The sequence below is a fragment of the Triturus cristatus genome, chromosome 1_2 (genome assembly GCF_964204655.1).
Source record: "Triturus cristatus chromosome 1_2, aTriCri1.1, whole genome shotgun sequence".
Taxonomy (NCBI): Eukaryota; Metazoa; Chordata; class Amphibia; order Caudata; family Salamandridae; genus Triturus; species Triturus cristatus.
The window spans coordinates 571,897,419-571,921,962 of NC_140580.1; the positions used below are offsets into that span (position 1 = coordinate 571,897,419).

General features: G+C 41.6%; 1 protein-coding gene across 3 annotated transcripts in view; it reads left to right on the forward strand.

Moving 5' to 3' along the window:
- The window catches only part of PDZD7 (PDZ domain containing 7), a 573,233-nt gene that overhangs the window by 56,742 nt on the left and 491,947 nt on the right, over positions 1–24,544 (forward strand). The window contains exon 1 of one of the 3 annotated variants that reach the window (XM_085606492.1): positions 4,937–5,030. The exons of the other annotated variants lie outside the window; for them this stretch is intronic. The gene's annotated coding sequence lies outside the window, so the exon portion shown is untranslated. Of the gene's footprint in view, positions 1–4,936; positions 5,031–24,544 lie in introns of those variants that run through there. 3 annotated transcript variants of the gene reach the window in all.

Here is a 24,544-nt window from a genome sequence, read left to right on the forward strand (position 1 = left end):
TGCCGCCTGGGTACAGGAAGAATCAAACCATCTTGGGTTTGTATTGAATACTGTACGTACCGGTGCACTTAAGAGATCCCCTGCCTTGAGCGAGATGACGTTAAAGGCACTAAGAACATCTTTTGGCAAGCTATCCGGCAGGACACAGAGAGCAAATTCCGCGGCACATGAATCTCTCACTTCTCTATAAAAAACGTTTGCGTCAATCTGTGACCATTTGAGACGGCGCCCGCCATCCGTGGGTCTTAATATTCCTGGTGCCCTCCCCTTATGTTTTCTAGATAAAAATGTACCGCTCAGGTAGACACATAGGGGGTTTATGGTCACTATAAGCACTGTCCCTGATAGGAAACCCTTGAAAAGCGGACTGGATAGAGGAAGAAATTAAAATATAGTCGATAAAAGACCCACTACCAATCCCTTTGCAAGTGGGAAACAATGCTCTGCTGTTAGGAGCCGAGAGGGACATTAATGCCAGTAAATCGAATTAATCAGTTAGTTTGTTCAATTCGTCCCCCTGGATAGAATGCTCAAAGTGAAACCCCCCAATTCTGTGGCATCCCAGGTCGGACATCATTGTAAGCTTTGGGTCACCACATGGATGGATGTTAAAATCTCCTAACATCATTATTTTTTTCTTTTTTCTTTTTTTTATTTTGCAGAGTTTTTTTTATATAGCGCGAACTTGATCTGAATCAAATGAGGTATCAGAGCGCTTTACATAGCACCAGTTACGTTACATGAGGACACACATTCATTTTTTGTTAGGCACGGGGAGATTAAGTGATGTGCCCAGAATCACAGGATGTTTAGCGTCATTACCGAGACTCGAACCCAGTTCCTCCAGGTCCGCGGTCGAGCGCCCTAACCGTTTGGCCAACTCCTCTCCCCAAATTATTGAGTGCAATGTGTGACCACAGGTCTTCCTTAGGTAATGACCCTACTGGGTGATATTGCCTTCCCCCTGCTTACTATTTGATGAATTACAGAAATTGAACAGGCCCAATAGATCATTCCCCTTCTTAAGGGAAATAGCTTGAAGTGCCTGACTAGAAGAGGGGTTAGTCTGTGCCTGGCAATCGACTGACAGGGAAATATAAGTAAATGAGAAAAAACAAGGACCCCCTGAACAATGGTTAGTTCAATTCCTAGGACAGGGACTTGAATAGTAATGACAAACTCCTAGGCAATATCAATAAAGTAAACAAATTACACAATATCTACGACAATAAGAAGACCAAGGAAGACGGAAAAAATATGTTCAAATGTGTTACTATTTTAATAATTTCTTCTCATACTATTTAAACAAAAGATATTTATACAAAACATCTAAAAAATGAAACCATATTTAACACATTACATTTAATCAATATGTATAAATAAAAAGTTAAAAAGTGGCAATATCTTTATTAACTCGACGCACATTTCGGCGTATACAACGCCTTCTTCAGGAAAGCCACACAATTATAGATCCCGTTTCAAGGTGATGAGTTCCTAGTAATTAAAACTAGCAACGCCATAGTTGGTGGATGTCTTTAATTCTAATAAATGGCTGATTAAAATGCAATGCACCGGATGTGCAACGATGTCTTATTAATTTTAAAATCAACAGTTTCACGAAAAGGTCTGATGTCTGGTTGTCAAACAAGCTTCATATAGGTATATTGGAAAAGCGGCCTGGTCCTACTTAATGTTAAAATCAGTAAAATGATACTCTGGAAAGCCTCTTGCAATAGAAGAAATTCAACGAAGAAACTGGAACAAGCACTGGATATGTGATAGCGTTCCAAATATGTAGCTCAATAAGCATACACAGAAAAGAGTATCCAAGTGCTTTTCCGAAGGCATCACCGGCAGCCATCCTTAGCCTGGTCCTACTTGAAGCCTTCTTTTGTCAGATAAGTCCTTTACTGTGTATGCTTATGGAGCTACATATTTGGAACACTATCACATATCCAGTGCTTGTTCCAGTTTCTTCGTTGAATTTCTTCTATTGCAAGAGGCTTTCCAGAGTATCATTTTACTGATTTTAACATTAAGTAGGACCAGGCCGCTTTTCCAATATACCTATATGAAGCTTGTTTGACAACCAGACATCAGACCTTTTCGTGAAACTGTTGATTTTAAAATTAATAAGACATCATTGCACATCCGGTGCATTGCATTTTAATCAGCCATTTATTAGAATTAAAGACATCCACCAACTATGGAGTTGCAAGTTTTAATCACTAGGAACTCATCACCTTGAAACGGGATCTATAATTGTGTGGCTTTCCTGAAGAAGGCGTTGTATACGCCGAAACTCGCGTCGAGTTAATAAAGATATTGCCACTTTTTAACTTTTTATTTATACATATTGATTAAATGTAATGTGTTAAAGTATTGTTTCATTTTTTAGATGTTTTGTATAAATATCATTTGTTTAAATAATATGTGAAGAAATTATTAAAATAGTAACACATTTGAACATATTTTTTCCGTCTTCCTTGGTCTTCTTATTGTCGTAGATATTGTGTAATTTGTTTACTTTATTAATATTGCCTAGGAGTTTTTGTCATTACTAGGGAAATATAAGTAACCAGGCCACCCTTTGCTCTGCCACTAGATGATGGTAAGGCAGGGACAAAAAAAGCTTTGAACCCCTCCAAAAACAAATTACAATCCACCAGCCATGTTTCCTGTAGGCAGATGACAGAAAATTGCCTGACAAACTGCTGCCATAAGGGGTCCTGAAACGTATTGGCCAGGCCTGCTATGTTCCATGATATGGCATTACTATCCAGTATATGGGGTATCACCTCTTGATAAATAGGTGGGAGCTGGGCCGTCTGCAATATATCTATTTCAGCTACCATTGGAGAGTGAGCCTTCTGCTGACACTTAGACTTTACTAAAGAGACACTACGGGTATGCAGTCAATCGCATTCCTCCATCCCCGATAGCATACAAAATCTGTTTGTTAGAGCTAGGGGAGGGGGCAGAGTAGGGACATACTGAGACCCTCTTGAACGTAAACGGTAGGGTGCTTGTAAGTACCATTGATCACTGATCACAGAGGTTTTTGGATACTGCCTAGCCTATCTCCGGGCATTTCCATAGCACCATGCCCTGTTTTGTCCCCTCGAAAGGCTACTCTGTAGAAAAAACCTAAAGGCAGTACTTGTATTGTGGAACCGTGAGTAAATGAACCAACATGGGAGGCCCTAGACAAAATTCTTTCAGCTAGGAAGCTTCTGTTAAAATTTACAATTCCACAATCACCACCTCCTGATTACTGCAAGCTACCTATCCATGCCACCCGGCGCACCATGATAATGTTACGTTCCATACCTGGGCCCACAGGGGTGTTATTTGATAACCAGTGGAGTACCTTATTTTTGTGCTGGCTAAAATCCTCTTTTGTGCCAGTGAGGAGGGGTGGCACATTCCCCAGAACCGCTACATAGGGTGCAGATTCTGGAGGAAGATGGATAATGGGCAAATGCTGGCTTATGTTCCCTTGATGCACCACAGAGTCATCCAAGCGACCTAAGGGGAGTTGTAAGTCTCACCTAGAGGGTAGAGCAGCCGATGACCCGCTAGGTGGCTGCCCTCCCAATGAACCACCTCCCCCACCCCCCCTTGGGCTAAGTGCAACACCTGGCTTTGTGTGCATTGCTGGTCTCTAGAAATGTTGCTAGAAGTTGGGACTAAGCCTGGGTCAGTTGCAAAATTTGAGTTTACAGGATCACCCGTGTCCCCGCTGATTACAGGTGCATCTGACTGTGCCCCCCCCCCGCTAAACCTTTCTTGATCGCTGACAACCTATCAAAGATCGGGCTCAATTTAGCTTCCAAAAGGGTGGACATTATGTCCGTGAAGGCCTTAATGATCGATGAGTCTATATTTGTAACTACCGGTCTGGAGACCGGTGTCTTGGGAGAGGTGGATTTAGTTTTTTTTGCTTTGCCCCCTATAGTATGAAGTTTACGTTTAATACTTCCCCCAGGCTTAAGGTCCCCCAGATCGGGATGTTGGATCGTCTCCCTGTAAAAGGGCGGGTGCGTGCCTGAATGTTTTTGTGAATTAGTGCTATCCTTCCCTTGCGGCCGAACAATGCTTTGTCTCTTTTCTATTATAACTATTGGAGAAAGAGACCTGTGCGGGACCGGATGAGGAGCCGGAGATGGAACTTCGTGCACAACTAGTGACCCTTCAATGATGGGGGAAGCCGCTGGTGACCCCTGACGAGAGCCTGGAGGGGCGGGTGGAGTTGGGGACAGGGACTCGGCTGAAACTTCAGCCTGCGGCACACTAAGGCCAACTGGGGGTGGGTGCGAGCTGTTAGTGGGTGAGCTGGAGAGACGTCTATTCACTAGTTCAATTTCCATATCAATAACAGCAGCTGCCCTCTGCAGAAAGGAATCCATTGTCACAACTGTGGTGGAGGAGCTAGGTGCTGCCTTAACCCCAGCTAACCCCGTCTGAATCTTGCGCCTCCCCATGACTTAGAACAACTTGGGTAGATACAGTGCAAAACACAGGTGAGATAGTAGGTAAATGTAGACAACGGCAGTAAAAAAAGAGAAAAACACCTTTTATATACAAAAGTCCGTATTGTATGTTCAGTACTGGGCCATAAAAGATCACCACCCTATTGCAACCCACTAATACCAGGGTTTGTGATGCTTGTCCAGGTGGAGGTTAAATAGTAGTTGTAGGAGCGAGCCTACCTCCTTCCGCGGTGCCTTAAAAACTGGATAACAGGATGGCCACAGTTCAATTAAGCATTAGACCGACAGCCTGCAGCCAAGGGGTATGGCCCAGCCCAGTCTCGGACGGGCGCAGAAGGGCCCGCCTTTGGTCCGGGCGTGGCACGCCCGCTGTGGTAGCCCTGCAGGCCCTTTGTATGCCTCCTGGCGCTCTAGTGGCAGTGTCAGCTGTGTGCGCGCAACAGGGGCTAATGGGAGGGGTAGTCCGGTGATTTCACTTACACTCCCTACACCGGAATGGCTGCAGTAACTCTGGCGGCGGTGGCGGCACCACAACAGGTAGGATTTCAAAGAGCTCCCCAAACCAACTACATAATCTTATGGTGTTGTTCATCAGTAGGTTCAACCATTTGTTCTAGGTTTGCACTCTTGACATCTATTATATGCCTGCCATAAATGCGACCCGTGTATGGAGAAACAAACTGGGACAGCAGGCCTGCTGGGAAATGTAGTGTCCGGTAGCCGTTCCCCTCACGGCAGGACACTGGAGCAGGCAAGCCGTTCCCCTCACGGCAGGACAGCTGAAGAAGTAAGCCGTTCCCCCTCACGGCCGGGTCTGCTCTGGCTTTTCTTCTTCATCCAGAGGGGCACATCTTCCTCTGCATTTCCAAACCGTAGACTCACTGGCCGCACCCGCAAGTCACACCCAGTCTCATTCCACCGAGCCTCTTCTGCGGGGGCATAGGGGCGGTTCACTCTCTCTTCTCCGCTTCCACCTCCCTGTTTGCTCCCGCTGCTCACACCGCACACGGCTACCGGGAACACTGCGGGAGAGCACTGCAGGGAGGAGGCGAAATTCGGCCGAAACTCGCTCTTGGTTGCCCGGCCTCCCGGGACGCGAAGATAATAACTTCTCGGACCCCCACTGTGCACGAAACAGCAGAGCAGCGGGAAACAACGAGCCGCGAGCCGGGACTTGGAAGGTGAGACACGCGTCAGCGAGGCAGCAGCGAGGCGTCTTCCTCATTCACCCCAGTGAAGTCCAAGGCACCAGGAGAAAGTGACTTTTCCGACAGTCCTTTTCATACTTAATTTCCATAATTGATACATAGGAGCACCTTTTTCTGTAATTAATTTAGAGATGATGCAAAATCACAACTTTTTATTTCCATTTCATAATTTGTTTATTTGAATTTTAAACAAACATAGTAAACTTCAATAAGTGTGTGTCATTTGAACACATGCATTTTTTTTGTTTAAATCGTTCAGGAACCTCACATCAGATGTACAGAATGCTGATTTCTAGGGTTTGAAAGCAAGTTTTTCTCTTCTACAAATCTGAGAGGTATACATGTTTACGTCATACAAGTTTCATGTCATCAAAGAAGAACATTATTTTTGCAGATTTTCTATACTTGAGACACAAAACCGACATAGTCTTCTGGCGAGCAAGGTCTTTTTCCATCATCCTTTTATTTCTAATTTGGAAAAATATTAACCCTCATCTCCATCAGCAACTTCTTTCTGACTGGTGTCATACATTAAGAGTGTCTCTTCTATTAGAGAAAAATAATTCATATACAGTGCACTGATGGATATACCAGGTCAGTTTGGCAGACCCATCTTTTAATATGACCTTTAATTCTTAACTTAAACAATGGCTTAGTCAGTGTTTTCCCAACTAAGATTGGTATCCAGTCAAAAACCACTGCTCACAAGTTTGTATATCTTGACTATATATTTTCAAAGTAATGCTGACTAATTCTTTAATTATCCACCTCTCAAATGCTTCTTGTTGGAGAATGGAAATAAGGCAAAATATTTGTTAAGGACCATTTGAATAATTGAATCCACACCCCCACCCATAAGCCTGCTTATAGAACATTCCACGTCCATGCCGTTGCTTCTCTGTTTGGCAGACTCTTGGGGGGGGGGGGGGCGGGTTTGAGGGGGGGGGGGCTGGTTATATGGACAAAAATTCTCTTAATATCCCAGTAGAAGTTTTGAGCATTGACTCACCTGACATTATAGGTCTAAGAATAAAAAACACCAACAGGTCTTTGCCTGTATCTATTTAATATATACTCAAGGCCAAGGAGGGGTAACCTAGAATCCCTGGTAATAGACTTGCATGATGGGTTTCTTAATAAGCTGTACTTAAATGATCTGGTCATCCTGGGTGGAGATTTTAGTTGCAGGTTTGAACCAATTGATGGTCTAGACTCCATTGTAGCTGAGGAGGACCTGGACTGGGTTATCCTCTGTCTTGGAAGCGAAAGCACTGCTTCTTAGTGGCTTCCATGCAATTGGTGCACCTCACTCTAGAACATGGCCTTCGTGCCTGTAATGTCAGGCCTAGATCTGATAATCTCAGCTCATTTACTTTTAGAAGAGGCATCTCACAAAAACTGATAGGTCATGATTAGCGTAATTTTATGGGATAGACTCTGGGACTTTTGGATCGACCCCAGAGAAGACAGTACGTATCTTCCCTTGCATTTAACGATGTTAAGATGGTTTTCTGAGATTCCAACCTTGCCTGCCGATTCTCTTTGCATTAAGCCGGTTATAGGGAACAACCATAGGTCAATTAAGGGGCTTTCTTGGCACCCTAATAATGATATATAACATATATTTTGATATTTTAACTCCTTTTGTAGAGCGTATACCTGCAGATATCCCCATAGGGATTATCCATGGCACCCTGGTTGAGTATTTAAGACCTTATTTAACCAATGTACCAAGTCAACTTGGTAAACGAGGGATACCCAAAGTCCTCCCCTGTAATCCTTGTTATACAAAAGAGTGTAAACTAGTTAAAAAGTAATTGATTGTTGTCATAAAACCCAAGAGCATTGTAGATGTTTAAGCTCAAACGACCAAGTATCCAAAAACACCGGCGTCAACGAAAATGGATTGGGATGATGTTAATTGGAATGACTTGATTGTGGCATCTAAAAGTAGAGACACATCAACCTTCTGGAGTATTATTGCACAAGGATTTGTTTCCAAAACCAGACTGTTTCCTAGATCCTGAAACTTGGGTGCGTCATTTCACTAATGTCTACTCTTTGAACTCTTCATCGGCGCCACAGATACTATTGAATAGTCAACCCAATTGTGCTGTCTCGTATCAGGCACATATCTCCCTTGAGACCACAATAGCCATTGAGGCCCTGAAATTAGACAAACCATCGGTTCTAGGCAGTATCCCAAGAGAGCTCTTGAGGCACGATCAGTCTGTTTGGGCTCCGTATATTAGACTACTATGTAATTCAGTTGGTTCTGGAGCTCCGGCTCTAGGTACGTTGAAATGTGCAGAAATAGTACCCATATTTAAAAAAGGGAATAGCAAGTTTGTTGTACACCTTGCAAAAAGTATTTGAGTGGCAGGTTTTTAAATAAACTCAGTGATTGGATGGAACAGAATAAGGTCTTAGCCCCATTTCAAACAGGTTTTAGATCGCGTGTTAGTACAGTGGACCAGGTTTTTAGTTTTTTATGCATTATATGGAAGTATGTTCAGCTGAAAGGGGGTCATCTATATGATACATTTGTAGATGTTACGGCAGCATTTGCTCTGGTCCCACGGAGTGTCCTGTGGGCAGCCCAATAGGAAACAAGGAGTGCCAGAGGATCTTTTATTACAGATAATGAGACTGCATGAAGGTAATTATGCAATGGTCCATTGGGGCCCTCAGGGCGAGCTCACTAATCCAATACCTATTAAAAGGGGAGTAAGACAGGGTTGGGTGCTCTCACCCACCCTTTTCTCTCTATTTGTTAATGATGTCATTGGTTATCTAAAAGAGTGTAGACCCGATTCACCGAAGCTCAATGGGGTCCCTATTCCTGCATTACTCTTTGCAGATGACATGCTTTTGTTGTCAGAGACCCCGATGGGGTTGCAGTCCCTTCTCAACGAATTTAAAATCTATTATGATAGCAAAGGCTTCGAAATAACTCCATTAAAACAAAATATGATGATCAATCCACATGTGTTCTTTAAGGGGAACATTGGGCTCCAACAATAACAGCTTGAACTATTTGAGCATAACGCTTGTCTTTAATTTGTCTTGGGCCCCTCATATAAATTAGAGCACTTTCCCTGGAACACAGCTCCCTGGCAGTGTCGAAAAAGAATAAAGCTACTACATCTAGGGCCATTTGTCCGGCAATTGAAGTTTATAGAAGGAAGGTCCAAGCAGCTGCTCTGTACGGAGCTGAGTTATGGGGACTGAACAAGGTGTACAAGCTGACCCACGGGAAAACAAGTTAAGATTGTTAACGTGCCTTCTTACTATTACTCCCCTCATTCCTTTATACCAAAACACTAATCTCAAGAGAACTGAGGTCCTAGTGTCTCTGAGACCACTGTTATTCCGGGGGAGACTATGCACCACATAGGAACTTAGTTGCTATAGGGAAGGGTTAATGAAACTTCTGGTAATAGATGAATCTCGTAGCTTTCCTTAAACTTGACATGTTGATTCTTGGCTTGTTAGATTGGGTCTGGACTCCTTTTGGAGTCACCTGCAGGCTTTGACAGCACATTTGAAATGGCGCTTACTCCCAGAATGTTTGGGCTTTTCTGACCAACTTACTCCATTCGAATTCTAGACCAGCTGGGCTGACAGAGCAATTTTTATTATTTAAGGCCACTTCGCACTTTGAACACTTTTGGCCAAATCACTTTATCGGAATTTCCATTATGACTCTCTTCAAACTAGAGAGTACACATCGAGGTGGAAAACTGATAATAGAGATTTGGTGGATGCAAACTGCAAATTGTGTAATTTACACACTAAAGAAAACCAGGCACATATACTTTTCTTCTGTCCAACCTGTGCAAACCTGAGGAGGAAATGGATCCATCCTATATGGTACAACTTGGGATTTAGGATGTACCAAATGATGTAAGGATCCTTAAAACTAATGCTTCTCTGTGCATAGTTTTTAGTGTAAGCGGTTATTTGCTTGCAGTTGGGTTTGTTCAGAAAAAAGAAAGGCATGAACCTCTAAGGTAGACTTCATCTGCAATGACCCCAGCCATCAAAACTGTTTTATTATGATTGACATAAATATGAGACCTTGGAATTTTTATTGATGATTTTACATTCTGCAAGGTTGGTTGTATTTTCTCCTAATTTTTTGAATTAATTATTACATGCTGAGTAACCATGGGAATGATTTTAAAGGTTTTTAACTGCTTTTAGATAATACAATTATGTATTGTATGCTTGTATGAGATGCCCACTTGTGCTTTTTAAGGTTTGTAACCAAAATAAAGCTATGTTACTACTCCATATGCATAATTCAAGTTTGGTGTAGGTCAGTTTTAATTGAAGCCATCCTGCTTCTTCTGGTGTGTACTGGGTTAATTCTGGAAATCTTCTCCAGCCCTTGCTGCAGCCTTATCAATTGACTGACACAAGCCAAACACCAAATAGCAACTTTGGCAAGCTTTCTGCACAGCCTGAAAATTTTAAAATTCCTGATTCTGAAAAAGATGATTATTATGAATAACTTGGAGGGGTGTCTTCACCCCCTCTCCCAGCCAGAAAGTCAAACCTGAACCCAATGTGACAAATTTCCCCTCAATCACAACACTGAAAACTGTAATTGTAATTCCGAGTTTATAATGTTTGGAGTTTGTCTTCTGACTTACTGTTGTGGAAAAGAGTGATCAAGACAGAACCACAACAATGTATGTTTACATTGAGGTCTCTGGAATGTGGGGCCTCACCATCTTCCACTGTACCAGCAGGTAGGGTCCTTAGAACACTAGTTTGGCAAAGTTAGATCACTATACAACTTCAGTAAGAGAGAACATGTTTTCTCTATGGCTGCTGGACAGGTAGGGCCAGACTGCCAAGCTACCTCTTTAGTAATATGGGGGCCCCACATAAGATGACACTCGCATCACAGAATCTACCTTCACAACTACCCATGTCGGTACAACCGACCGCGTTGTGGATAAACAACCAACCAAACCTTGGGGACTATTATTGTTATGGGGGCTAGAGGGCTCAATCCGGTGCCCATTTCCAACCATACCTGCCTGCCGATGACAGTGACCACCCTGGGATTTTAGCCCCTCTTCTTGCTGAGTCGTGCAGTACCCTAAAACTATTAAGAACTAGGAAGCTGCTTCAGACAGATGCCGTATTCCTATTGTAAAGGGTACTGCCAGTAATTTCAATCCACTTCCTGGTTGTGATATTTAGCTTCATATACCTTTCTCTGAATGATGCAGAGTTTTGTTTTTTGCTAGTATGATTCTTGTTGTCAAGAAATTAAAGAAACCATTTTTGCCTCCTTTTTGTGTTATCCCTATTCAGATGGTAAGTTGAAATTAGCGGTTTAACTGTGATTACTCGGTTTCAATTAATTTAAAATCAATATATTTGTAATAATATTTGCAGAAAATCTCTTCAGTTATCATTGAATGTTAGATTATTGTGGCACATTGTCTCATCTCCTGGCCCACACTTTGGTGGAGCTACTTAAGTGTTTTTATTCAGGTTATTAAGGTGACTTCTCGGCTCAATTCATGGATTCCATAATTGTGATTTAGAGTAGCCAGGCTTTCAAATCCAATTAAAGCATTTTGGATAGTCCATGCTTTAACACTAGCTCAGATAACTTGCATTAAATGGACAAAGGTAAAAAATGGAAAGTGATGCATCATTGGCAGATCTACATGCTCAGAGTTGTAGTTAATAGGGAAATAGAGGGTTATTAATGAGGGGAATCCTCTTAACCTGTATTGCTTCCTTGTTTTCCTTAGATTTTCTTGTGAACAAATGTTTGGTGATGGGTAATTTAAGTGTTGCTATTTTTGGACCCTGCGTTCAAAGGAGGTTTAGCTTTAAGCACCACTGCGATTTGAATTCTCTTGGGTCCTCGATACCGTGTAGGATGATTCTTGAACTTGAACTTCTGATTAAGATTTTAGTTTACTCGGACGAGACTTGCCTACCCAAACTCTGAGTTAACTGTGCAAGATAGCCTATCAAATTTCCATGAAGTGCCTTCACAGTTGGGTTATGTCGGTGCTTCCCAAACATTTTAGAATGACAACCCAATTTTTAGAACTACAAACTTTCGCAACCCACCTAGCTTCAATGGAAATGAGGCGAGGCAATTTCTTTTTTTTAATTGTAATAGTAGACATGTTTTCCTAATGCTGTGAAATACCAAAATGACATACTCTTTACACTGTTTTGAGTTTCTCTCTGACATCAATTGTTTCTAAATGTCACAACCTTGACCACGCCCTTCAATATGTCGATCTGACTGTGGCCAAGATATCGATCTGCCCTTATAAGTGGCAGATGGTGTACTGCACAGCAAGAACACTTTTCAGAGTGGGGTGTTGGCCTGTGACATCTGTTATGGTCTACTGATTTGTATAGCGCACTAATCACCCAAGAGAGTATCCATTTGCCTGGGCAGGTATGTAGGTGTGTGGGCCCAAGGTGCTTATGCAAAGAGTCAGGTCTTGAGCTTCTTGCAGAACTCAAGAAGTGAGGAGGAGATTCTGATATGTTGAGGAAGGTCTGTTCACTAAAATCACAAAGTTTCTGAAAAATCTTGGTGTTCAGTGATTTTAGCAAATTTGAAAAACCCTTTTGCAGCAAAGTATGGGGTAAGGCCTCAAATAAATTTTTGTGCTAAAAGGAGGTCCAGGGGTGCGCATATATAACCCAGTGGCATTCACCACTGGGTAGTTATAGTTAGGACCACGTTTCCATAGGAAAAGTAATTTTTGGTTTCTTTATAACTTTGGGGCCATTTGATGAAACGTTCCCAAAAAAAAGTCTCATCCACCTCAGCGACTTCCTGGAGAGTCTTGTGTGATCCGTCATGCGGGGGCTGAGAAAAGGGGGAGTTCACAAAATGTCATTTCCCCCATTCATTTTTCCAACAGAAATTTAGACACCGCCACAACCCGAACAGCTAAACTGATTTGCACCAAATTTGGCAGAAAGCTAGATCTTAGTCCAGAAAGTGCGCTTTTTGTCATTTCATGTAATTCCGTTCAGTAGTTTTTGATAAATTAAAGTTAAAAAATATATAGATATCTAGGGATTGAGAGGATCCGTGGATCCAACAGATCTCAAGATGAGATCTGATTGGCTGTCACCACGTCGACAAAGGAGTGGCGGCTCACAGTGGTTGGCTAATCCCGTGCCTCCTTTCCCTTACTTGCTCCCCGCCTTGCTGTTTTCCCGCTCCCCCCCCCCCCCATCCCCCATTTCGTCCTTACCACGCTCGGTAATACTTATTGCCTGGTACCTTTCTCAAGATAACATGGAGTACCAGCACAGCGGCACTTGTTTTGTTTTGTTTTGTTATGGGTTGGGTTCATGCAGGAGGGATAGGGTAGGTGGGTTGCGTTGGATATTAGTCAGTGCATACCTTAGTCATGTAATCTATGCTCTACTGTTATAATGAGGATATATGTCAATTTGTTCCTGTGACACAATACGTCTATGCTAAGTGAAAATTTATAACGTATGAAGTACTATTCAATACTGTAAATGTTGCACCCATAAAACCTAATAAAATTTATATTTAAAAAAAAAAAGGTGTGGCGGCAAGTATTTTAAGACTAGGGGACTCCATCCCCCGTCCTACACAAAAAAAGGATTTAAAAAACAGATAAGGGCGCAGGGTAGGAATACCGCCCCTAGGCCTCATATCTAATAGGGACACTCTGGGGCCATAAACTATTTTTTTTTAACGTTTTGCTGCAATTTTGTGGTGGATCCGTGAATCTGCATTAAAATGGGAAAAGAGGCATGGGCTCCCATGTTGTAAATTAACAAACCAACTGAGTTTGGGCCAGAGCCTGGGGTGGAACAAACCACATACTAGGGGAAGGGGATGTACGCCCCCCCTCCTCAAGCCTCCCTGAGGCCCACAGGACCTGATCTCCCAGGGCCGACAATTAAAAGGGAGGGGTGCACAGCCACCCTCCTGAGCCCCTCGGTTGATTGTGGTGCCCCCAGAAGAGGCAAGGCACCACCAAACATTCTTTTAAATGTTGTGGGGGGGGCTGCAGGCAGTGCAGCAACCACCCAGCAACATTAGAAGAAAACAGTAAGTCTCCAGGGTCATTAAAACCATGACCCCTAGGGGAATTCGCATATTTTTAAAATCACTCCGAGCTGAAGCTGTATGATATTCAGCTGAAGTGTGGAGACCTCTAATGGTTGGCTCTATGGTGGCCTTTTGTGCCTTGAAAAATGTTAAAAGAAAGACTCAAGGACATGTTAATGTGTGTTTTTTTTAATGGTTTTATTCAAAATATTTTATCGCAATCACTTTTATTGAGCATTGCAACATGTGAATTTATGAAATATGTTTGTTTAAAGTTATTGATGACTTTTTGACAAACCCAGTATATTTGCCTTACTTAAAATAACACCCTTTATATTGTTGCACATAGCTTTAAGGTTTCAGCGTTGAGTTGGTCGCTAGTGGGAGGATAGCCCTTTGCCCAACCCTCCGCTGCACACAAGGACATCTTAAGAATTTTGGGGCCCTGGGCCAAAAATATTTTGGGAGCCCCTGTTCAGAACAGGTTTGAATTCATGATCAAATTTCAGCTCTTTCATGCCCTCTTTGGCCAGGTCACTGACAGTAAACAGACACAGTAGTCCAAATTCTAATTTGTTTACATCTAATGTTCAGAGATAGTGATGTATGTTTTTCAATATGGTGACACAGCAACAGTTCATTAATATTCCTGCAAATAATCTCTATGAGACACTCCCACTTATCATACCGTGATGGATTTGCATGCAAAAGAAATCAATTTCCCTGCAAAATGTCTGTTTAAAAATTATCCAAGATCGCCAGGCCAAGACTCTGCAGAACAAAGGTAGCTCTAACAGGGGACCTGGTCCAGAGCCCACTTTGTCCATGCCTTAAAACATCTCTGGCTGCGCACTTCCAAAGGCCATGCACAGTGGGCTTTGACTGTGGATGGAGGGGGTGGGTGTAGGCCATGCACACTGGGGTTTGACTGTGGATAGAGGGGGTGGGTGTAGGACCTGTTCCTACCCTCTTGCTGCGTACGGCTGAAGGTCCTTTGCAGCAGGGAGTTAGGTGCTGGTGGGGTTTGGGTGCAGGCCCTGGTTCTAACCCCACACAGTGCACGGTGATGGTCATCTTACTTCACAACTTCTCGTTAAATGAAACCATAGAAATTCATTGATAAAAACAAACGTTACAGTGACTTTATAGTTTGGTATGTTAATAGTTTCTTACTTTGCATTAAAAAGGAAACCTTGAAAATTCACTGAAAAAAAAACAACTGTTAAAGAGACGTTATAGTTAGGTGAAAATGTCAATTAAACGTGCCCTAAATGACATTATTGATGACAACATTGTGCATGGCAGGGGCACGAGTTATAATGCCCTAACTATAACATCTCTTGAAGTTGTATATATCACAAACACTAGACAAGGGCTTTGGAGCACTTAACATGAGCATCAGATTACATTACATAAAGTTGGATTTATATTAGACTAAGCATAGGAGATTCAGTGATTTGCCCAGAGCTAACACCAGGACTCAAACCTGGTTTCCCAGATCCAAAGTCAACAGCTCTGACTGTTAGGCCATATCCATACTTCTCAATTTATGTGTGAAAGTCATACACAAGTGGCATGATTGTCTATGATTATGTATAGTGAGCACCTTCTCTGTTGGCTTTGTGAAGTAAATAAACAGCAGCAAAAACGACTGGAAGTTCCACCCGGAGTTTTGCATGGGAATTAGTTTTGATCCTATTAAAATCAAGTCAAGACACTTTACTTGGTGGTGCACAAATGATACATATTCACTGACACTCGATTTCCACACATTATCATTTGTGTGCAATATAGTTTTATCACTAAAATTGTTATGTTCTGTGGAAAAATAATGAACAAAAGTATACAAAAAAATGATGGATGAAATGCTTGAATAAATCTCATCCACTGGTAATTACTCGGGCCACATCCCAATCCATTGGTAATTTGAGCACCATATCACCTCAGTTTGGACACAGTTGTATGTAAATCATTCTTGACCCTCCTTCAATCTGAACAGTCCAACCCAAACTGCCAAGCCAAGGCCTCCCTAAACTGGGACATAAATAACTCCAGACTGGTTTTTCCCTAGTTATGGGCTCATCAGCCGGGTACAGTTTGGTTCCAGTTACACAGTGTGCACCAGACCCACATGCAATAACAATAGATTGGGATATGGCCTGATGTCAGGCTGTTATATCCTCAGAATTTGTTTGATGCTCAGAAGGGTCCACCCCTTGATAGCCCCATGTCTAGATAGCTGTAGTAGCAAAGATCAGTGGGATTATCAAGTGAGGGGAAGGATATGAAGGGAACTGCGAGGAGGGAGATCTGCAAAGACATGGGTAACAACGTATTGCTTATACCATTCTTTCTCATCACTTGCTATAGTTTTAATGGGATACATATTATAACACAACTCTAACCATTCCTACCTGTAAAGAAAAACAAATAGAAACGTGGTTTCTGTTCCACATTCAATCTGTGGAAGTACTATCTAGTATTATTCTGATCATATATCTGTATTGGAAACAAAAAACAATGCATACATGTGTTATTAACTCCCTACAGCTGAGCATTTTAATTGTATGGCTTTTCCACATTTCTGAACCTACCCTTGTTTTTATCCATATAGCATCACAGGGGGAGGAACTAGACAATCCAAAATACTTCGTCAAATCCCCCCCTGTTAAGGATAATAAGGATAGAACTCATCAGCAAGAGCAACTGAAATTTAACATACACTATTTGTGTATGTATATGTGTGTGTGTATATATATATATATATATATATATATATATATCTCCTAGGTAGGTAGTTATAGTTAGGACTTATTTTCCATAGGAAATTCGCAACATTCCTTTCCCAATAACTTTGGCGCTGGTTGACGAATCTTCGTGAAATCTTCAAAACTCGTGGGGCGCTCTGGTCCGTTCCTATCCTGAAAGTTTCTGGGAGGTTCGGCAAGGGGGGGGCCGAGAAAAAAGGGGGTCCCAAAACGTGTTTTCCCATATATATGCTGATATTGGTACCTGTGTATCTTAAACAAGGGTATGGAGAAGAAACATAGGAAAACATTTTCTTCTTTTGTAATCCTGGAGTATATATATTTTTATTATAAAAGAGTGATCTGAACTTTTACATTATGTAAGTATGTTTGATCCTGTTTTAGTACCTCTTCGATATATTACAGTGTTTTCTCTGTGTCCATGAATTTAGCCATTGCACTTGCACTTTAAATAATGTGGTTTGGAGCTAATGAGATGTCATGTGATCAAGGGCGGGATCGCCCGAAACGCGTAATGGTGGAATTGGCTGAATAAACACAACAGCACAAGAATTACTGGGTCTACGCTCGTTTGTTTCTTCAAAAAGGAAAGTGAGGGCGAGTTGTTGGAGACTTTACCGGACTGACTTTCTCCGGTCCGTGGACCCCCTTCCTGTTTGTGGCTTCGTTCAAGGCAAGTCTTGTCCCGGTGCATCCGTTGATAGTCAGCACTACGGGCTCGTGGTGCTTGTTGGCGGGGACCCCCGGGACACTCAAAGGAAGTAAGCGATGCCCCCTGCGAGCAAGAATTGAATGCGCATGTTCATGAATTTGACTGATACGGACGGCTGTAGTTTCTTCCCTGCTCCGGTGCTCCAGTGGGGGCCTGTTACATCGGCAGGGAAACGGAAGCAGCCAGTCGGCGTCGGCAGTTTTCAAAAAAGGTACAGCGCGTATTAACAAATTGCAGGTGGAAAGGTGTGCTTTGCAGAGCGCGAGCTCTTAAGTATATACTAATAGAGTTCACGATCCAGCAACAAAAGTATTTTCAAAAAAGCCATAATAATGTCCGCAGACATACTCAAAGACCGTGAATTGGCAGCTGAGGGGATGTTTTCTGATCCCCCAGAAGACAATCAGGGGGCCAGCAAGGTGGCCAATGGGGAGCCAAGCAAGGGTAAAGGGCTCGGGGACAGTTTTCGAGCACTAGAGAAACTGAAGCGCCAGGAACAAGCAAAGTGGTGGGAGGCCCGATCATTGCAGAGATATCTGGATGTGGGGAGGATCCCGAGGGGTCTCCGCATAATGATTGCCCCCAGCTACGAATCCCCAAACCCTCTTCTGATGGCAGAGTGGGGGGAATGTAATTTGGAATCATCTAGACGGCTTGTTCAAATTCTACTGAAGTATGCAGAGATCGATAGAGGGGCGCTTCAGGAAAAAATAGAGCTGCTTGAAAAAGAAATTGAATCACAAGGGGATCCACAGTTCAAACAGAAAATGGTGGAGGAGATGAATGTGCGCCTTAAGAAAGAAGAGGAAAAAATAAAGAACTGTAAAACATACAAGTTCAGACGTGACCGGGATGATTATGCAAACAGACAGATATTAACGTTCGCAAAAAGGTATGACTCAATGCGGGTGGACACGGCAAAAAAACGTATGGGTAATGTGGAGGACAGAAGAAATTGCCAAGTCAATGCATCCCCCTCAGCCTCTGATTTAAGTTCAGCCGTGGAAAGCGGGTCGGAGTCAGATAATTTGGGAACAAGATCAGAGGCTAGCAACATTAAATTAACGTTGGGGGAAGAGTTAGAGATTTTAAAACGCAGTCAGAGAGAAACATTAAGATCACGCATCCAGGTACCCAGCAAAACATGGCAACCCGAAGGAGAAGGGGGCATAGGCAAGCAAGGAGAAGTCGCCAGGAGGCGCGGGAGAGGCAGAGCGCGACAGTAGGAGATTCAGCAATGGGAAATGAAATGGCTGACCCCGTCGCCTCAGAAAACAGCAATACTATTGTTAACCTTGCGGGAATTGACCTCTCTGCTGCAGAAAAACAACTTCTATCATTCGGACTTTCTTACTGTCCGGAATCCAATTTTAATTATACCCAGACCCGTGCAGACATCTACAAGTTCATACGTAAACTAAAATTGAAAAAGTTTCACCATCAGCGTAACATCAGGGGTGGATTGGAGGAAGCCAAAAGGACAACTCAAACCTCGGAGATGCAAGGCCTGCTGGGGTCAGATTACGAATTGCTAAACAATCTGCGAAGCTTGGAAAGAGAAGACACAGTGGCAACATGTATCCCCAATCAGTCCCAAGGGGTAATAGGGCCAATGAACATTCAAGCATCCCAAATTCAAGGGACAGATGTTAAACCACGGACTCCATTCAAACAAAAATTTAAATTTGTTCCCATTATGGCAAGAGACTCTATAGATGTTTTCAACGAACAGATTGCGGCACAAATTAAGAGACTTAATGTTGCTATCAATAATGTCAATAAAAAGAAATTCACCAATCATGAGAGGAGATATTGGCAACTTATCAAAAAATTGAAAGAAAACCATCAGATTATTATAGGTAACTCAGGTAAAGGGGGCAATCTGGTGCTATGGCCCCTAAAGGAATACTTGGAAGAGGCATACAGTCAACTAAATAACAGAGTGCTACAAAAGGGTCCCACCTACCAAACTTAAGGATACACATGAGACTTTGTTTTCTCAACTTGTAGCTTGGAGGGAGTATGGGATTACTCAGTTGGGATGAATTTAAATATCTTAAGAAGGAGCATGCCATTATTCCTGTGATCTATTTCATACCCAAACTACATAAAGATATGAACAAACCACCAGGACGCCCCATTATTGCTGCTTGCGATGGCCTGTTAGAGAACCTGTCCAGATATATTGATTTTTTCTGCAGGAATTTGTAAGGAATTTAAAGTCATTTGTGCAGGATACGAGTGATTTCCTGAGAAAGGTGCAGAATATAACCTGGAAATCTACTTATTTAATGATAGCACTTGATGTGTCCTCATTATATACATGTATTAGGAATAACGATGGCTTGAGGGCGGTTGAATATTTTTGATGAATAGACCGATTGAACTCTTCCAGCACAACAACCTGCTCCTTAAAATGTTATCATTCTGCCTGGAAAACAATTTGTTTCTGTTTAACGGAAAAATGTATCAACAGATCCAGGGAGTTGCTATGGGGGCCAGCTTCTCTCCTAGCTACGCCTGTTTATTCATGGGGTGGTGGGGTGAGGAGTTGGTCCTCATGCAGCAGCATGAGCAGACCTTTCATAAAAGTGTTGTTACTTGGCTCCGCTATATTGATGATTTGTTTATAGTGTGGGATGGTGATTTTGAAAGTGCCACAACCTTCATTGAGGTATTAAATGACAATTCGCTCAATTTTGAAATTTACATTTGATATAAGCAAGGAAATGGTCACATTTCTGGACATACAAATCCAGATATTAAACAATAGGTTATCCACTACCCTCTTTAGGAAACCTACGGCAGGCAATACATTGCTTCATGCATCTAGTGCTCATCCTCCGCACCTTATTAAGAGCATCCCCAATGGGGAGATGCTCCGCATTAGACGTATATGCAGTGAGGAGGGAGAATGCAATAGAAAACAGAAGGAAAGCCGAACTAGGTTTCTGGATAGGGGTTATAGCTCAGATGTAATTGAATCTGCAATCATTAAGTCTAAGTTCCTGGCCAGACATGATTTGTTAAAGTACAAAAATACACTAGCTGGCCATAAAGAAGCAGAAGAACCCATCAGGTTGATTCTAGGATTCTCACGCCAAGAAAAACAAATAAGGACTATAGTGAGAAAAAACTGGCCCATTGTAAAGGATGACCCAATAATTGGGGGATTATTACCCAATAATCCTTCAGTCACCTTTAGGAAAACAAACAGCATGGGCATGGCACTAGTAAAAAGTAACCTTGAGGTGGGAGGAAAAAGTTCATGGCTTACGACAAGGAAGGGGTTCTTCAAATGTTCATCATGCAAGGCATGCCAATACGGAATTAACACCAAGACCTATATAACCGCATTTGGGTCTAAAACATGTGAATTCGGACATTTTCTCACATGCAAGTCTGATTTTGCAGTTTACGTGCTAACCTGCAGTTGTAATTTGAAATATGTAGGCAGCACTAAGCTGCCTGTGCACAAAAGAATCCTTCAACGCATACGGGCAGCAATGATGATAATTATCCAGTTGCAACATCTGAAATATTATGTTATAGATACTATTATCCCTCAAAGAAGAGGAGGAGATAGGGAATCCAAATTGAGAAAGTTGGAAAAAACCTATATTCTGCAGTTTGATTCCAAACACCCGAGGGGTTTAAACAACAGTAAAGACTTATACACATTTCTATAACATTTAGGCAATTAACAAGCAATACCTTTTAGGGACTCAGGTACACCATATTGGACAAATGATTTTTCCTCAATTGTTAGCATTCCTTTTAGAGGTGCACGTCAGTAATTTCCACTAGTCAAGAATTTTTTAAGGCAAATTTTAGGATGATATTTATTTATTTATAATGTTTTAGGATTGATTTTAGAAATCAGGAAGGGAAAGCATATTATATGCCTCCACTTATTTGGAATGATTTCAAATTGGATCTACCGAATATATTTAAGATATGTATTTATTGTTATCCTGAATCTGTTTGCACTTTATAATACTCTTGCTATTTGCACAACCTTTCAACTCACAGTAGAGATACATGATGTACTATGTGAGGATGAAAAGGTATTGAGACTTGGATTGGTCACCTTGGCGCAACCTGAAACAGTGTAGTGTTTACATATATATTATTTTCTGTTTTTAAAATGTATTATAATTAGCACTTTATTATATTTTGGTAAGCACTTTTATGGATGAGACACAGAGAAACATAGAATGAAATTATGCATTTATGCTGATATTGGTACCTGTGTATTTTAAACAAGGGTATGGAGAAGAAACCTAGGAAAACATTTTCTTCTTTTGTAATCCTGGGGTGTATATATATTTTTATTATAAAAGAGTGATCTGAACTTTTACATTATGTAAGTATGTTTGATCCTGTTTTAGTACCTCTTCGATATATTAGTGTTTTCTCTGTGTCCATGAATTTAGCCATTGCACTTGCACTTTAAATAATGTGGTTTGGAGCTAATGAGATGTCATGTGATCAAGGGCGGGATCGCCCGAAAGGCGTAATGGCGGAATTGGCTGAATAAACACAACAGCACAAGAATTACTGGGTCTACGCTCGTTTGTTTCTTCAAAAAGGAAAGTGAGGGTGAGTTGTTGCGCATATATATATATATATATATATATATATATATATATATATATATATATATATATATATATATATATATATACACGTTTTCTATTTGGGATGAAATCCGAGAATTCCCAGACAATAATCCAGCGGCACACCAAAGGACGACACAATAAAGATTTTATTGTGTTATACAAATAGAACTACGCGTTTCGGCTTTAAGGTAAAAAACATTTATTTTTCCTCATGAGATAATATCGCTGATGTCTTACCATCCATACAATGTTTCTTCACTGTCTATGAACAATGACCTGTATTTCTATGGGAATTTGGGCACAGGTCATCAACTTGACAAAGGCTTCGCCGAAACGCGTAGTTCTGTTTGTATAACACAATAAAATCTTTATTGTGTCGTCATTTGGTGTGCCGCTGGATTATTGTCTGGGAATTCTCGGATTTCATCCCAAATAGAAAACGTTTTTAGCGGAGTTGCGACCGCTGCTGGCACCGGCGTCGAGAGGAGGGAGAGCGGTGATTTCGCAACGATTCCTTGCAAACGTAAAATTTTAACCGTTCCCACCGCTTCGGATACGACGACAACGTTACTAAGGGTAAGCAGGCATTTATGGGAGCAGGCGGGGAGGCGTCCCGAATTCACACCGGAGGGTGGGGTTTAAGACAGTATCTCTGTCTGCATCTCGTATTTGCCTACGCTGCCGGAATTGTAACAATCATCGAAGCAGACGTAGCACCCGCGTGGAAGTGTTGCGCTGGGTGCCGTTGGACACGCTGTGAATTGACTTTCCTTGTTTACTAAAACATGAATGAATGGGAGACTCAAAGAAGGAATGAGGCATTATCTCTGTTTGACGAAGGTTTAGATAATGTAAGCATCTCAACTACAACGAGCAATGGTGGCAATACAGCGGAACCTTCCCTAAAACAGAAGCTGTTCCAACTTGAAAAACTTTCAAAAAGATTAATTAATAAATGGTGGGAAATCACCTCACTAACCAACTGTATAGAAGTAAATATAGTACCTAGAGGACTCAGAATTGCCATAATTCCAATTTATGAAAATCCGAACCCTGAATTATTGAAAGAATGGTCGCAATTTATGGCCAAAACATGCAAAGGGATGTTGGAGATGCTAGTCAAATATGCTAAAATTGACCTTGAGACCACCAGGAAGGAACTATCAGAATTAAGACAAGATCTGGAAAAATCAAAAACCGAAAAAGTTGTCATTGACTTTCTAAAGCAATTGGAAATCAGATAAAAAACTTATGAGGATACCATCAAGGCCAAGAAACAGAGAAAAATTCTACGGGACAAGAAAGATTGTGCGGAAGGCCGTATCTTAACGTACGCTAAACGTTTTGATTGGGCACAGAGGAACCTACACACAATTCAAAGACAAAGACAACAAGAACTAGTATCAACTGGTTCCAGTTCCGAATTAATTTCAGATACAGAGGCTCAAAGTATCCCTTTAGGAGTACGTCCTCTAACTTTCCTGCACAAATTTCAAATCTTGAAACAGAAGAAGGACCAGGAAGAGAGACCACAATCCAAGAGGAAAAGAGGAAAAGGAAGAGGCGCAAAAAGAGGGAGAGGAGCAGGAATAAGAAAAGACTCCGATTAAAGAACAGACGTGGTGGTAGAATAAAATCGATATCACTAATATCTACTTCGGAAGAACAGACTAACAAATCGGTTATTAATTTATCCTCAAGACCCGTAACAGCAGAAAAAGTATCGTTATTACAACTAGGACGTTCTTTTTGCCCCACAACGGATATTGACTTTGTTAATACACGCATTGATCTGTTCCTTTACATTCGTAAGCTAAAGCTGATGAAGATTTATAAAATGAACACCAAACCTAAAACATCGAGAATAGGCTGTGCATTAGGAGAAGATGATCTTAACCTCAATATTGAGGATGTGAACCTCATTATGAACTTAGACCAAATGGAGGAAGATATGACTGACATTTCTGCTAAAGAGAAAAGCAGAATACTAATCGATTTGGGATTCAGACCAGATGCGACATACTGTACAGGTTTAAGATCAAAATGTAAATTTAACCCTAATGTTCCGCATGATAATATCGAGACATTCAACTTAACCATGATCTGGGAGATTAATAAATTAAAGGAACAGAGGAACAGAAGATATGAGGATAATCTGACTAAGACACAAAAGGAAGCATTGAGAGTATTATCTAATGACACAAGTATAATCATTAAACCCTCGGACAAGGGGGGCAATGTGGTTATTATGGATGTTTCCCAGTACAATCAAGAAGCCTTAAGGCAATTAAATGATACCTCATGTTATGAGGAAATAAATTGGGGGACTTACAGAGCTTCAATTAGAGTATCATACATTGCTAAAAAGCTGGTGGGTTGGCGGTATGCTGTCTTCAGAAGAACTCTCCTTTTTGAAAACTGACAATCCACGTGTTCCTTGCTTTTATTTATTACCTAAAATTCACAAGCACCCCACTAGACCACCGGGGAGACCAATTGTATCCTCGAATGGAGGACTGTTAGAAAATACCTCAATCTTCCTAGATCTTTTTCTAGCACATTTTGTCACCAAACTAAGATCATATTGTAGGGATAGTACTGACTTTTTACGTGGAATACATGACATCACATGAGAAAGCAACT